We start from the raw sequence: 13,582 nt of genomic DNA on the forward strand, positions 1-13,582 counted from the left end.
GGAGTCCTTCAGACTCTCTCCATCCCAAGGTACAGTGGCTTATTTCAAGTGCACTGATTGGGAGAGGGGGAGCCCTGCGTATATGGTGTAGGGGAGGTTAGCACTCAGATCCCTCCTTACTCCGGCTTGGATAGTCAGGGGGTGTGTCGGGTGTGGTTGGCTACTGGGTCAAGACATATGCAGTCAAATTCCGTTCTGCTGACTCATTAGATGTTGCTGTCTCCAGGATCATAACAGGTGTGTCTCTGTTCAGAGCATTCAGGCAGACTGAAGTAAAAATAATAATAATAATAATAATAATAATAATAATAATAATAATAAACTAACCAATCAGAAGGATGCTGGAAAATGATTCCTTAAAAGCATCCTACAGGTCCTGTCTTATTGGTGATAGCAGAACATTTGAAGACAGGACGATAAAGACCCTTCTCTCCTGTGGCATAATACTATCTTGCAACATTAATTTCATCCGTAAGAGCTGTTCAGTGGGTTTTAGAGAGAACTAGAATAAATGGGTTATTTATTTTTAATGGTTGCTCCTGGGCACAGCTTCGTGGTACACACTGACTCCAGAGTTACAATGTCTGAGTGCTGATCATGACACTGGTTTGCCCAATCAGCTTGGCAAATCTGATCACCCTCACACTCCCACCCCGATATCTCTCTCTCTCTCTCTCTCTCTCTAAGATAGAACATCATTATGTAGCCCTGGCTAGCCTGAAAGTCACTATATAGACCAGGCTAGCCTTGATATCACAAAGATTCTCTTGCCTCTGACTCCCAAGTGCTGTCACCGGACCCAGACCAGTGACCCATGACATCATTTAGCCCCAACATTATTATTACTGTCATTGTGGCACATCACGGTGTTAAAATGAAACTTTAGACTCAGTGCTCATGTATTCAGTAAGCACAAAGGAAATTAATATCTGTTCCTGGTTGGCCTGTTTTCAAACTAGGGCCATGGCCTTCCAAGGTAGACAACCTGTTGATACAGCCACAACTGTTATTCAGAGAGAAAGAATAAGAGAAAGGACAGAGCACAGACTGGGGGGGGGGGAGACGACTGAATGGAAAAGAGGAGGAGGGAGAGGAGAGGAGAGGGAGGAGAGAGAAAAAGGAGATGGGGAGGGACGAAACCAGATGAACAAGGAGCTGAAGGAGGGGAGAGGAGACAAAGGAAGGGGGTCCCATAAAAGAAGTCTTGGGAATGTATTTGGCACCATTAGCGAAGTCCACTGTGCAATTCTGCATGTGTCGGGGCATGCTTGTGTGAATCTTATTCTCACCGTATTATTTGAGTAACTAAGGAAAGCCTGACTCTAAAGGACAGGCAGACGTTGTGAAAAGGGCTCATGAGATGGCTCAGTAGGTAAAGGGTTCAAGCCCCAGCCTGACAACCTGAGTTCAACCCCCAGGTCCCTAGCGGTAGAAGGAGAGAACTGACCCCCAAAAGCTGACCTCAGATCCCACACTCTGAGTATGACCCAGCCCCCACCTAAATAAATAAGCAAATGTACTTTTTTTCAATGTTGTGAAGTAATAATAAAAGACACTTTTGAATCACGTCAGTGAAACTCCCTGGGAATTCTACGTGGATTCAACTGGATCCGAGTCTTTGGCCGTTGTTTTTGAACCACTTCACTCATGTGAAACATTGTCTCAAGCAAGGTTTTTAGTCTCATTTTAAGGCTTTAAGGCTTAACAAGCAGCAAACTAAAAATATAGCTAAATGTGTAAATTGTCATTACAAATAATTGATAAAAAGGCTTTATAAAAGACTCTAATGGCCTATAGAACAATTTGAACAAATGAATAATTTGTAAGGACTTCATGCCTTGGTCATCAATGAATGCTTTGGGTAATTTCCGGATGTAAAATGGAAACAATGTAACAGAACGAATCCTTGACATTTGGAATGCCGCAAGCATGATGGGTACTGAATAAGTCATGGTTCAATCCCTCCGCCATTAACTGCTGGACTCTGTCCACTGCCGTCGAGTGCCAAGTTTTCCAATCTGAAGAACACTCACCAGCTATCTCTGCTCCTAGCACCTCTTCATTCTGCTTTAACTTGCCAGAATTGTGCATACCCTCTACCAGGAAGTCCAGGCACAGACAAAAGACTGCTAGATTAAAAATAAAATAAAATAATTCATTTAATAAGATAATGGATGAAAGGTAAGCTTGGAAACCCAGGTCCTGAAGACCAAACAAACAAAAGTCTATGTTCATTACCCATATGTTCTCAGAGGATGTCTGTATGGTGGTAGGAATTAGTGTAGGGCTAGTGGAGAATTTGCTCCCTCGTTTTAAGGCCGATGGTAACAGACAGCATTCTGATAGGTGATGCCCAGGCAGCTAGGGAGGTCCGCTTTTGCTCCCCATTGCGTCAAAGTGCTTCATGGTTGAGCTATAAAAGAGCCCCTGAAAAACTCATTCACTGAAGACTTGGTCCCCAGTGCCATATTCACAGGTGGGCTGTTGGAAAGTAACTGGATCGTGACGGCTTTCATCTAATCAAAGGATCCATTCATCTACCGATGGCGCCATAATCCATCAGACCTTTGGAAGGACTGCAACTGTGGAAGTGGGACCTGACTGGGGGCGTGGCTTCCTGAAGATGCCTCTGAGGGTGTGTGGTTCCTGACCCAGAGCTCTGATTGGCTCTAAGCATCATGAAATTAGCATCCACCACCTTGTGCTCCGGGCATGCTGCTCTGCCTCACTAGAGTCTAAAGCAGACAGAGCCAACTGTCTAGGAACTGAACTCACAAGCTAAAACCTACCCTGTGGTGAGTTGTTTTCTCAGGTAAGCTTTCATGAGTGAAAAGGCAATGAACATAGCACCCATCCTATAGGGAGAAACTAATTTTATATATATATATATGAAAACCAAGAAAGATATTAACTTCTGAGTGATGAGCTGTCCAGATCATAGAGCTTTTTATTCTGTCCCGTTTTTTGAAAACTTGCTTGTCTCCAGTTAGTCATATACTGTACAACACCCTCAGGGAACATTTTAGAAGGACCAGAGGACCAGGATACTTGCTGTGAGTTAGTATCTTCTAGACACAACATGAAAGCTAAACAAATGAAATACCAACAATACAGTTGCCTTAACCAAGACTTTAATGATGACCATACCAGCTAACTGCCACATTTTGGCTTCTGTTAAACTGCTTGCTTGCTTGCTTGTTTGCTTGCTTGCTTGCTTGCTTGCACCCACAACTGACAACCAGGATGTAGCTTTCCTGTGTTCTTTCTCTTTGAAAGGCTCCCTGATTTTACATTTGAGGCTGCTCTGTGTAGCTGATGGCTTAATACAGACTCTCAGTTTGGATTTTGGTCATACTGAGTTATCTTCGGGTGTCTACCACATGCACATATGAGCATCACTAAATTGTGTCAGATGTGTGTATGCACTCGTTTGTGCATGTGTGAGTGCATGAGAGAGAGAGAGACTATGTGTGTGTGAAAGAGAGCAAGAAAGAATATGTGTGTGAAAGAAAGCAAGAAGTAGAGAGAGGAAGTCATGATTCCAAGATGAAGTAGGAAAGGGTAGAATAAAAATGATATAAATATGGTTCACTCATGACATAAGAAATTATATATATTTACATATGTGTGTGTGTGTGTGTGTGTAAACATGTGTGGTAGCTGACACACATTTCAGGCTTTATACCTTTCTGTTCCCAGAGGAAAAGAGTGAACCCTTCTAGGCTTCTTGCTAGTCAGCCTCCTCAGTTCCCTTTACAGTTCAGCCTCTCTTAAGGACTTACTGCATGACGACAAAGATTCTTACAAAAAGACAGAATCATAAGCACGCATCCATTGCTGTACTGGACATACATCCAACAGAAACGGAGCTGAGGAACACAGCCACTGAGCTGGACAGTCATTGCAGGTGCTTCACAGCAGACTGGGGCAGGCAGAAGAGAAGCTGGGTGACCATGAAGACGGGAGAATGGGCATTAGTCAGTCACAACAGCAAAGGAAATGAGGGGGGAAGAAAACCCTAGAATCCCGAGAGATTAGCAACCTGACCACCACAGAGAGAGACACTCAGGAGATAAAGAAAACTTACTCACAGAAATTAATTACAGCTGAACATGGACCAAACATAGGGGCGGCAATCATTTAGCCCAGGAATGCCACCAGTTGTGGTTTACTTGTGAATTGTCACCCCCAGGGTTATGCGTTGAACACATATGTCTCCAGCAGGTGGTGCTGTTTTGGCAAGCTGGAGCTCAGCCAAGGGAGGAGCCACCCTGAGGTACCTTCAGAGGTTGTTCATGGTCCCTCCCTTCTGACCAGTCAGCCTTGAGCTAGGTAATCTCTGCCATGTACTTCTGCTGCAGATGTACCTCGCTATAGACCCAGAATCCGTGGGGCAAAGGTCAATGGACTAAAGCCATGAGCCAGAAACGTGCCTTTCCAACCTCAAGTTATTTCTGGCAGTCTGACTGGCACATCCCCCAAGTCCATGTATCAAAGGCTTGGCTCCAGCCTGATGCTATGAGAAGTGTAAACAACAAGGTAAGGATGAATGGAACTGTCTAGGGGGCATGCCCAGGACGGGGGTTATGGGATTTGGCTCTCTTCTTCCTCTCACATAGCAAATGGAATCTTCATCCAGACTCACCATGATACACAACAGGATATGTGGGTCGTACACTGAACCCTTTATTTGGGGGGGGGGAACCCTTTTCTGTTTTTAAAATAATGTATTTCCAATATTTCCAATATATTGGGCAAGCCACCAGGGAAAGGAGTATACATCCATAGCTGTAAAATCCATGGATTTAGGCTAGGGAATCCCAAGTCCTTATGAGCAAGTAGTCAAAAACCAAAAGCAGAGAATTTTCACATACAAAAGAGCCTTCATTTGATTATTGACATATTTCTTAGCAGAAACCTTTCAGAGCAGAGGGAATGGAATATCATATTCAAAGAACTGTAATGCTATATTGTCATCTGTGTGGTTCTTGGGCCCACTGGGAAGAGGGCTTGTCCAGCTTAGGAGATGTGTTGGGTCTGATTGTCCCCAAGGCTTTGATTGGAGGCTGCTGTGTCTTTCAAGACTTTACTTTGCCAGGCCTATGTCGTAATATCACTCAGTGTGCCTCATGTTTGGCTGTAGTATGTGTAACTTCCAGTCCTGAACCCACATCCCAGGGGTCTAAAACTTGGCTCTATCCTCCACAGCACTGGCCAGACTTAGAGTCCTGCCAGGATAGTGCCTGCTATAACGCTTCCTATACACAGCAACTAGAAATGGGGACGTCACAGTAAAATGCCTCCCAGTAGAAGGAGCTCGGCCGTTGTATCAGTCAGGCTTCCCGACAGAAGGAATACATCCAAAAGGGAGGCTTATTAGATTGAGCTTAGGTGTTACAGTCTGGTTAGTCCAGAAATAGCTAGCTGCCTGTACATCGGAGTGCCTGAGAATCACTCACAGCCCAACCTGGTGAAGAATTCCTGGAGGGTTCCTGAAGAGTGACGGTCTTCAGTTCACACTGCAAGCCAGAAGCCTGGAGAAGCTGATCCAGATGACAGCACGAGAATATAGCAGCAGCGACAGCAGCAGCAGAATAAATGAACCTGAAATCAAGATAGGAGCGGACTCTCCGGTATTACAGGAGATGCAAAAGCTTTCCCCCAGGTTCCTTTTGTCTTGGTTGCCAACAGAAGGCGCCACTATGTTTAGGGTAGGTCTTCTCACGTCCAATACCCCAGTGAAGAACAAGCCTCCGAGTTGTGCCCAGCAGCTGGTGTCATAGATTATTCCAGATAGAGTCGATCTGACAGCCAAGATTAATCTCAACAGGCCTGTCCTGATTTGGGTATTTTGGAAGGAGAGGTAATAGGAGGATTTGGTAAAGAGTGAGAAAGTAAAATATGTGGGTCTCTTTGGCTATCTGAGCAGGCAATCAGCAGAGAATCAGAGAGGCCAGGTGTGGAGGTATAAGCTCCTGCTGCAGAGGCCATGTTGAGTTTCTGCTTCTGCTTCCATGTTCATTGAGTGAGTTCATCAGACTTCTGTGCCAGCCCTGGGCTAGCCAACAGCAGGCTGGCAGATGTCCGCTGGCTTGGTCACTTCATCCCTTGGTTGTCAAGGATACTGTGAATACTGAGTTATCTTATTTTCCCTCGCCATTGCTGTGCTAAAATGCCCCGACAAAATGAAATTAGGAGAGGAAGTGTTCGTTTTTAGCTCATAATTCCAAGTTACACTCCATTTGGGAAGGCCAAGGTGGCAAGAACTTGAAGTAGCTAGACACATCCACGGTCAAGAGCAGATAGAATGAACGCATACATTCTTAGGATGCAACTGGTTTCCTCAGTGAAATTCACTACACACCCCAAGTCCTGGGAAGGGTGCCACCCATAATGGGCAGATCTTCTTTCCTCAATTAACATAATCAAGATAATCTCCCACAGATATGTCCAATAGACTAATCTGATCTAGACAGTCCCTCCCTGAGACTTGCTTTCCAGGTGATACCTAGATTATGTCAAGTTGTCCTTTAAAACGAACCCAGCTAGCATTAAGATAAGCTTCAAATTTGATGAAGGGGCCATTGTCACAAAACGAGCAGGGAACTGGCACCAGGAAAAACAAAAACAAAAACAAAAACAAAAACAAAAACAAAAACAAAAACAAAAACAAAAAAAACCAATGCAGGTCAACAGAACAGATGAAGAACCCAGATAAGAGCCAGGGGAGTTCCAGCCACCCGGTCTCTGACAAAGATGCCAAAAATGCAAGTTGTGATAAAAGACAGTGTCTTCAATAAATGGTGCTTGGAAAACCACAGGCAGGAAACTAGATACCTATTGCTTATCCTATACAAAACTCAGCGAAAGATAACTCAGCGGTTCAGGGTACTCACTGCCCTTGTAAAAGACCAAGGTCTAGTACAAAGCTTCCCTAAAGCAGCTCACACTGACCGTAACCAGTTCCAAGGACTGTGATATCCACAAGGGTTACTGCAGGCCCCTGTGATGTACATAAAAATCACACACAGTGTACATAAAAATCACACACACACACAGAGAGAGAGAGAGAGAGAGAGAGAGAGAGAGAGAGAGAGAGAGATTTAAAATTTTTAAATGACTTTTAAAATAGACTCTACATAGATGAAAGCCTGTTTAATTACAGCTCTGAAATTAATAGAGGAAGAAGTAGGGGACACATTTTAAGATATTGACCTAAGCAAGCATTTTCGTAATAGAACTCAGCCGCACAGGTAATCAGCCCAGCAATTGGCAAATAAAATAATGCTTCTTTATTTCAAGGAAATAATGAACCGACGGGAGAGACCGAGGAAGTCTTTGTTAGTGATGTATCTCATGGAGGATTAATATCTAGACTACATCAAGATCTAAAATCAATCAATCACACAAAAACAAATAACAATAGTTCGAATGATTCCGTCAGTAAATGGGCCAATCGAATGAGCAGACAGTTCTCGAAAGATGAAATAGAAATGACCGTTAACCACATGAAAAAAAAAAACCCAACATCTGTGGGAAGCCACATGTGCCGTTGCAGAGTGGCACAGGCTTCTGCTGGCCACCACGCATACATAGGCAGGAAAGTTTTTTGCCAAGATGAGGTTTTGAGAATTAACCAAAATTGACCAATCAGATGAGAGAGAAAGTAACCAATCAGATGTAGGAATGCAAATGAGGTGGTAAGCATCAACCAAGCACAACACAATCCGGGTGTGAGACACGCCTCTCCTAGGCCTATATCAAGCAGCACCAGGGCTGGGCTCAGGGTCTTTTCGCCTCTACAATCAAGCTCTCCCAATAAACGTGTGCAGAAGGATCCTGTTGCAGCGTCGTTCTTGCTGGTCGAGTTGGACGCGCGCAAGAAACATCACCACCCATCAGAAAATTATAAATAAAAACTACATTGAAATCTCATTTTATTCCAGTCCGAATAGCAAGTTATTGAGAAAACTTATATCATGGCCAAGTTGGCTTAGTGGACCAGGGCACCTTTGACAAATCTGACAACCTGAGTTTGATCTCTGGAACCTACATGGTGGAAGGAGAGAACTAACTTCTGCAAGTGGTCCTCTGACCTCCACACCTATACCACGGCACACAACGGCACTAAACTAGCAAATAAGCAATCATTGAAATGGAGACAGTAAGTACCAACTAGGATAAAGACACAGAAGTCAATCTATGCTATTGATGAGAGTGTAAGCTAGTCCAGCCACTACGGAATCAGTTCACAGGTCCCTTTAGAAACTATGAACGAAGCTTCTGTGTAATCCAAGTAGGCTTGGGGTCACCCAACAGACCCAAATCAAATGCCACACTTGCATGTCAATGTTTATCACAACACATGTCACAGTAGTTAAGTTATAGAAGCAACCTGGGGCGGGGCAATCTCAGATGGAGAAGTAAAGGAAATATGGTATACGCACACAGTAGGATTCTTTTTTCTTTTTCTCCCATAAAGAACAGAGCTATGTCATACAAAAAAAAAAAAAATGGATGTACCTAGAGATAACCATAATGATTGAATTAAGCCAGTCTCAGAAAGATGGCTCAGGCCTCCAAAAGGTCCCTCATTGCCCAATTACCTGACTAACTCCACCATAGCATGCTAGGAACGTGAACAGCAGACCGGGGACTACAGTGACCCTCTGTGGTACCTGTCGAGGGATGCTATGTGCCTATTACTGTGGTGGCTCACAGAATCAAACAGCACTGTGTTGGAAGGTTGTGGTGTCAGTAGAATAGAGACCGGAAGAGTACATTCTCTTAGCCTTCTTTCCCAGAAAAATGCCCAGCGAAACCATTAGACTATCACGGCTGTTGTTATGATTAAAATAGAATGGTATTTCAAACGCCGAGGATTAAAATCATTATGTAGAATGAGGCCGTCATCAACAGTCTATTCTGGCCATTTTCCATTCTACCGACTCTGCTCCATTTAGCGGTTCTAGAAAGCTTTGTTCTTCTCATCAGATGGATGAGGAAGCTGCGGTCCGGGGAGCTTCCCATCTGTCCGAGTTTGCTTTCTATCGCTGTGGTAAACAGCTCTACCCAAAGCAGCCAGGGACAGAGAAAAGCTTATTTACTTACTTCCATGTCACAAGCCCATCAATGACGGAAGTCAGGGCAGGAACCTGGAGACAAGGATTGATGCAGAGGCCATGGAAGAGCGCTGCCTTGCTCACCATGGCTTGCTCAACCTGCTTTCTTATACAACCCAGGACCACCAGCCCAGGGATGGCACCGCCCACAATGGGCTGGGCCCTCCCGTGTCAATCACCAATTAAGAAAGTGCTCCATAGACTTGCGGTCAGGCCAATTTGATGGAGGCATGTTCTTAGCTGAGGCTCCTTTTCCCTAACTTGAGTCACATTGTAAAAAAAAAAAAAAAAAAAAAAAAAAATCCGTACAAACATTGAATACTTTCCTTGAGCCTTTTCACACCAAATAAGTGATATAACTGGTATTGAACTTGAACTTCCGGTCACTTGACGACAGCATCTCATTTCCTAACTTCCAATTCAGCTCCTGAGATCTCACTTCTCCAGTTACTGAGGCATGCCAAGAAAATCCTAGGTCCTGGATGCTCTAAATACCCTACTTTCGTTTACCCTTCGGGCAGTCTTGGATTATCTGGAAACAGATGTGTAGGCCACTCTTGGGCCACTTACATTTGTACCTCACTAAACTCTGTAAGTAGCCCTTTAAGAGTCCAGTCCCCGCCTATCAGAAGGGGAGAAGCCAGAAGAGGGCTGAAGGTGGATCAGCCAATTGTGTTCTCACTGTAGCGTTGAGTACAGCTGAGAGACTTTGGAAATAATGAATAAAATTAAGCTCCAGGAGTATAGCCTTCCTTACGCCTTCACTCATCTGGATAGAATGCAATGAGATGGCCAATAGCCAAATCCCACTTACAATTGTGAGTATGAAAAGGGAAAACCTCGGATATTATACTTCTATTGCTTTAGATTTTCTTTTTTTTTTTTTTTTTTGGCTAGATATCTAATTGCTATGAAACTTACAGTTTTCCAGATTCAGTTCATTCCTTTAGAAAAAATTTTGAAGTTGAGCTAATAAACTGATTTCCTGTCAAGTTATTTTTTTAAAGACATTCCTATAATTTTCCCATGGTGCTTTATTTTTTTAGACTTGTTTTATAGTATGCTTATGAGTGTTTTGCTTGCGTGTATACATGGGCACAGCATGCATGCCATGCTCATGGCGGCCAGAAGAGGGCACCAGATTCGCTCTTGGAACTGGAGTTACAAATGGTTGTGAACTGCCACGTGCATGCTGGAAATGGAACCTAGGTCCTCTCTGTAAGAGCAACAAGTGTTCTTAACTGCTGAGCTTTATCTCCAGCCCTGAGACTGCTTTTCTAGGATTTAAAAAAAATGCTAGCAATATTAATAAGCAAACGTTATACAAACGTTAGTCTATTCTGTTTTTTATGCTGATTTCTAGAAAAGACAATTCACAATCCCCCCCTAGTTGTTCTTTCCTGAGGTCACCAGCATTCTTTGAAGGAATCGCTCTCTAATTCCTAAGTCCCGTATCTTTAAGCGACTGGCATTTCTTCACTCAATGAAATGCAGAGGAGTGTGGTACAGGGACAGGGAAGGAAGAATTAATTTCCACACTATGAAATACTCTGATTTTTAGAGCAAAAAAAGAGAAGACCTAGAAATTAAATTTTAATAGACCTTTAGATTTGGGCAGCAATCAAAGGTTCTCTCTATAGTAACAATTACACACATCGCTGATCTGAGATCAAATATTTATGTCTTCCTCTCCCTGCTAGAGAAAATGCTAGCATTTTCCTGGCTACAGATATCACCAGGGTAATGCAATAGAGGGTCAAAGAGACGAAAGATGTCTTTCATGGTGCAGAAAGGAGTAACGTGCCTGCCAGCGATTAAGCACAACTGGAAGTGAGTCAAAATGGGGACAAAGTACTGTGTTTGAGTAGATATTTTAGGCTATAATTCTAACTTCTACTGAAGCACTGTCTTGCCTATCAGCGAAACACGTACAAAAGAAGACAAAGAAGTCTTGTGCCAACAGGAGACAAAAGCTCTTCCCACCTCTTTAGAGCACTTTCGTTTTCAGGAGTGAACAGTTTGAATAAGACACTTCCATTATTCCTTTAGGGGGCATGCAACCGTTTAAAAAAAAAAAAAGATGAAATACAGAATGTGCTTCCCCATGAAAAAAATATTTCCATTGGAGTTTCTAATATAGAAACCAGTAACAGATTGAAGTCTGCTTATACAGGATGCCACTAAACAGTGATAATGTCTCCTGCACCTTGGAGGACTGGGGCTTGCTTCTCCTGACCCATTCATACCACCACCAGCAGCAGCACACTGACAGCTGCCACCGGCTGTAGCTTTGGTAGTAATAAAGTCTGTGCTCCGTATCTTTTTCAGAAATATTTGTAGAGCTGCCTTTGGGGACTTTGGACTTAATAACTCACAGTGCATTCATGTAGATTACCTATTCTACAAGACCTTTTCTTCTGTTTTGTTTTTGTTTTGTTTTAACTTGATTTCAAGGAGTCTATAAAATTCTGCTAATTTTTATTTCTCAGTGAGCTCAAAATATACAACCCAGCTGGTCCAACCGTGGCTATGCCCACGTCTACACTTACTCTAGTAGAGGGGTAGTGAAGCTCTCTTTTGTTTATCTCTTCTGCTGACTGTTGTAGAAAATATGTAATCTCAGTCAGAGGCTTCTACCCCGCCTTTGGTTATTCAATTTCCAGATAAAAGACAAACATAACCTTTAATTTACAATAAGCCTTTATCAGTACTAAAGCTGGCCAGATATCTACCTTCGATGCTATCAAAATCAATTTTCCTATCAATAACACAGAGTTATGATTTACCACGTTCCATCTGGGCTGCTCCTAACTCCAGTTGGCTAGCCCTCACAGCCATGGTACCCCATAGTGTCTTCTCCTCTCCCCACCTTCCTCTCTTCTCGTGGTCACCTCAGATCCCAAGCCCGGGAACTCCAGACCCCACCTATGTTTCTTCAGCCTAGCTATTAGTTGTTGACATCTCTATTTAACCAATAGTTCTAGATTAAGGAGCAAGGCTACATTGTGCATGAAGATTCCCTCATTCCTGGGAGCAACCAGGCCTTGGGAGCCAGTATTCATCTTTACAGTATGTATCAAAAGAGCAAACCTCAGCAGCTAACCTAACTCTGCCTGCCACTGGGCCTGGCTAACCTTCCAAGTGTCTGGCTGGCTATTAAGATGGGCTCTCTTACCGGGGTAGCCAACAGCTTGTGGAGCATCATGCCCAGGTTTTATTGTGACTACTGTGACACGTATCTTACCCACAATTCTCCGTCTGTGAGGAAGACACACTGCAGTGGTCGGAAACACAAAGAGACTATTACCAGAAATGGATGGAAGAGCAGGCCCAGAGCCTGATTGACAAGACAACTGCTGCATTTCAACAAGGGAAGATCCCTCCCGCTCCGTTCTCTGCTCCTCCGCCTGCAGGGGCCATGATCCCACCTCCCCCCAGTCTCCCGGGCCCTCCTCAGCCTGGCATGATGCCTGTGCCCCACATGGGAGGCCCTCCCATGATGCCAATGATGCCCCCCCTCCGCCCGGAATGATGCCCTTGGGACCAGCTCCTGGGATGAGACCACCCATAGGAGGCCACATGCCCATGATGCCCGGGCCTCCCATGATGAGACCTCTTGCCCGTCCTATGATGGTGCCCACCCGGCCTGGCATGACCCAGCCAGACAGATAAGAGCAGAAACGCTCTTGATGGTTTTGTATTTCTTGTTCTGTACCACCAGGAGCTCTTGATGCTGAGCCCGAGTGTTTACTAGATGCATGGAAAGGAAACGTCCCTTCCTAACTGAATATTTTTGGAGGGAGAAATAATACAAAAAAAAGTGCAGTTTTCACTTATATTGTGAAATGTGAAAATAAAATCATCAGCTCTTTTAGTTAAAAAAAAAAAGATGGGCTCTCTTAGTTATCACATTTTTTGTAGCAAGCTTATAATTTTCACTGTGGGCCTTTCCCCTTGCTAACTACAAAAAAGCTCTCTTGCCTTCGAAATAGCAGATCAAAGAAAGACCAAAACTTAGGAGGACTAACGCCAAAACCCTGTAGCACACCATGTCCGGCGTCACAGGCTTGTGGCACAATCATCTGTGTGACAATAGCACTGTCACTGTCACCCCTGGCATGCTCAGCCTCTCTTCGGCCAGTTCCACCCCACCACACCTGCAGTTTTTCCTCACAGGCGTCCCACAGTCCTGGCATCTCCAATGCAGCTTAGGCCTCTGGGTTTCATACAATGGGACCTCCCTATAAAGAAACACAGACCTGGCTGCGGGCTGCATAGCTTCAGAGGCTTTCTAGAAACATGGAGAAATGATAGGAAATAGCTCCAGGGTTATATGGGAATGGGACCAGGCAGGAAGGGAGCCCGTGGCACTGGGGGTGGGCGAGCCTGTGGGCCGGGTGTCTGTGAAGTGCTTGTGAGTAGCGACTGGGGGAGCCTGTGGCATAACATGGACCTCAATA

The 13,582-nt window shown here is 44.2% G+C and overlaps 1 pseudogene; it reads left to right on the plus strand.

Annotated features, from left to right (window-relative positions):
• The first annotated feature begins 12,325 nt into the window (after positions 1–12,325).
• LOC110311094 lies at positions 12,326–12,794 on the plus strand (annotated as a pseudogene).
• The last annotated feature ends 788 nt before the right edge of the window (positions 12,795–13,582 follow it).

This window comes from Mus caroli, chromosome 15, assembly GCF_900094665.2.
Source record: "Mus caroli chromosome 15, CAROLI_EIJ_v1.1, whole genome shotgun sequence".
In the NCBI taxonomy this organism is placed as follows: Eukaryota; Metazoa; Chordata; class Mammalia; order Rodentia; family Muridae; genus Mus; species Mus caroli.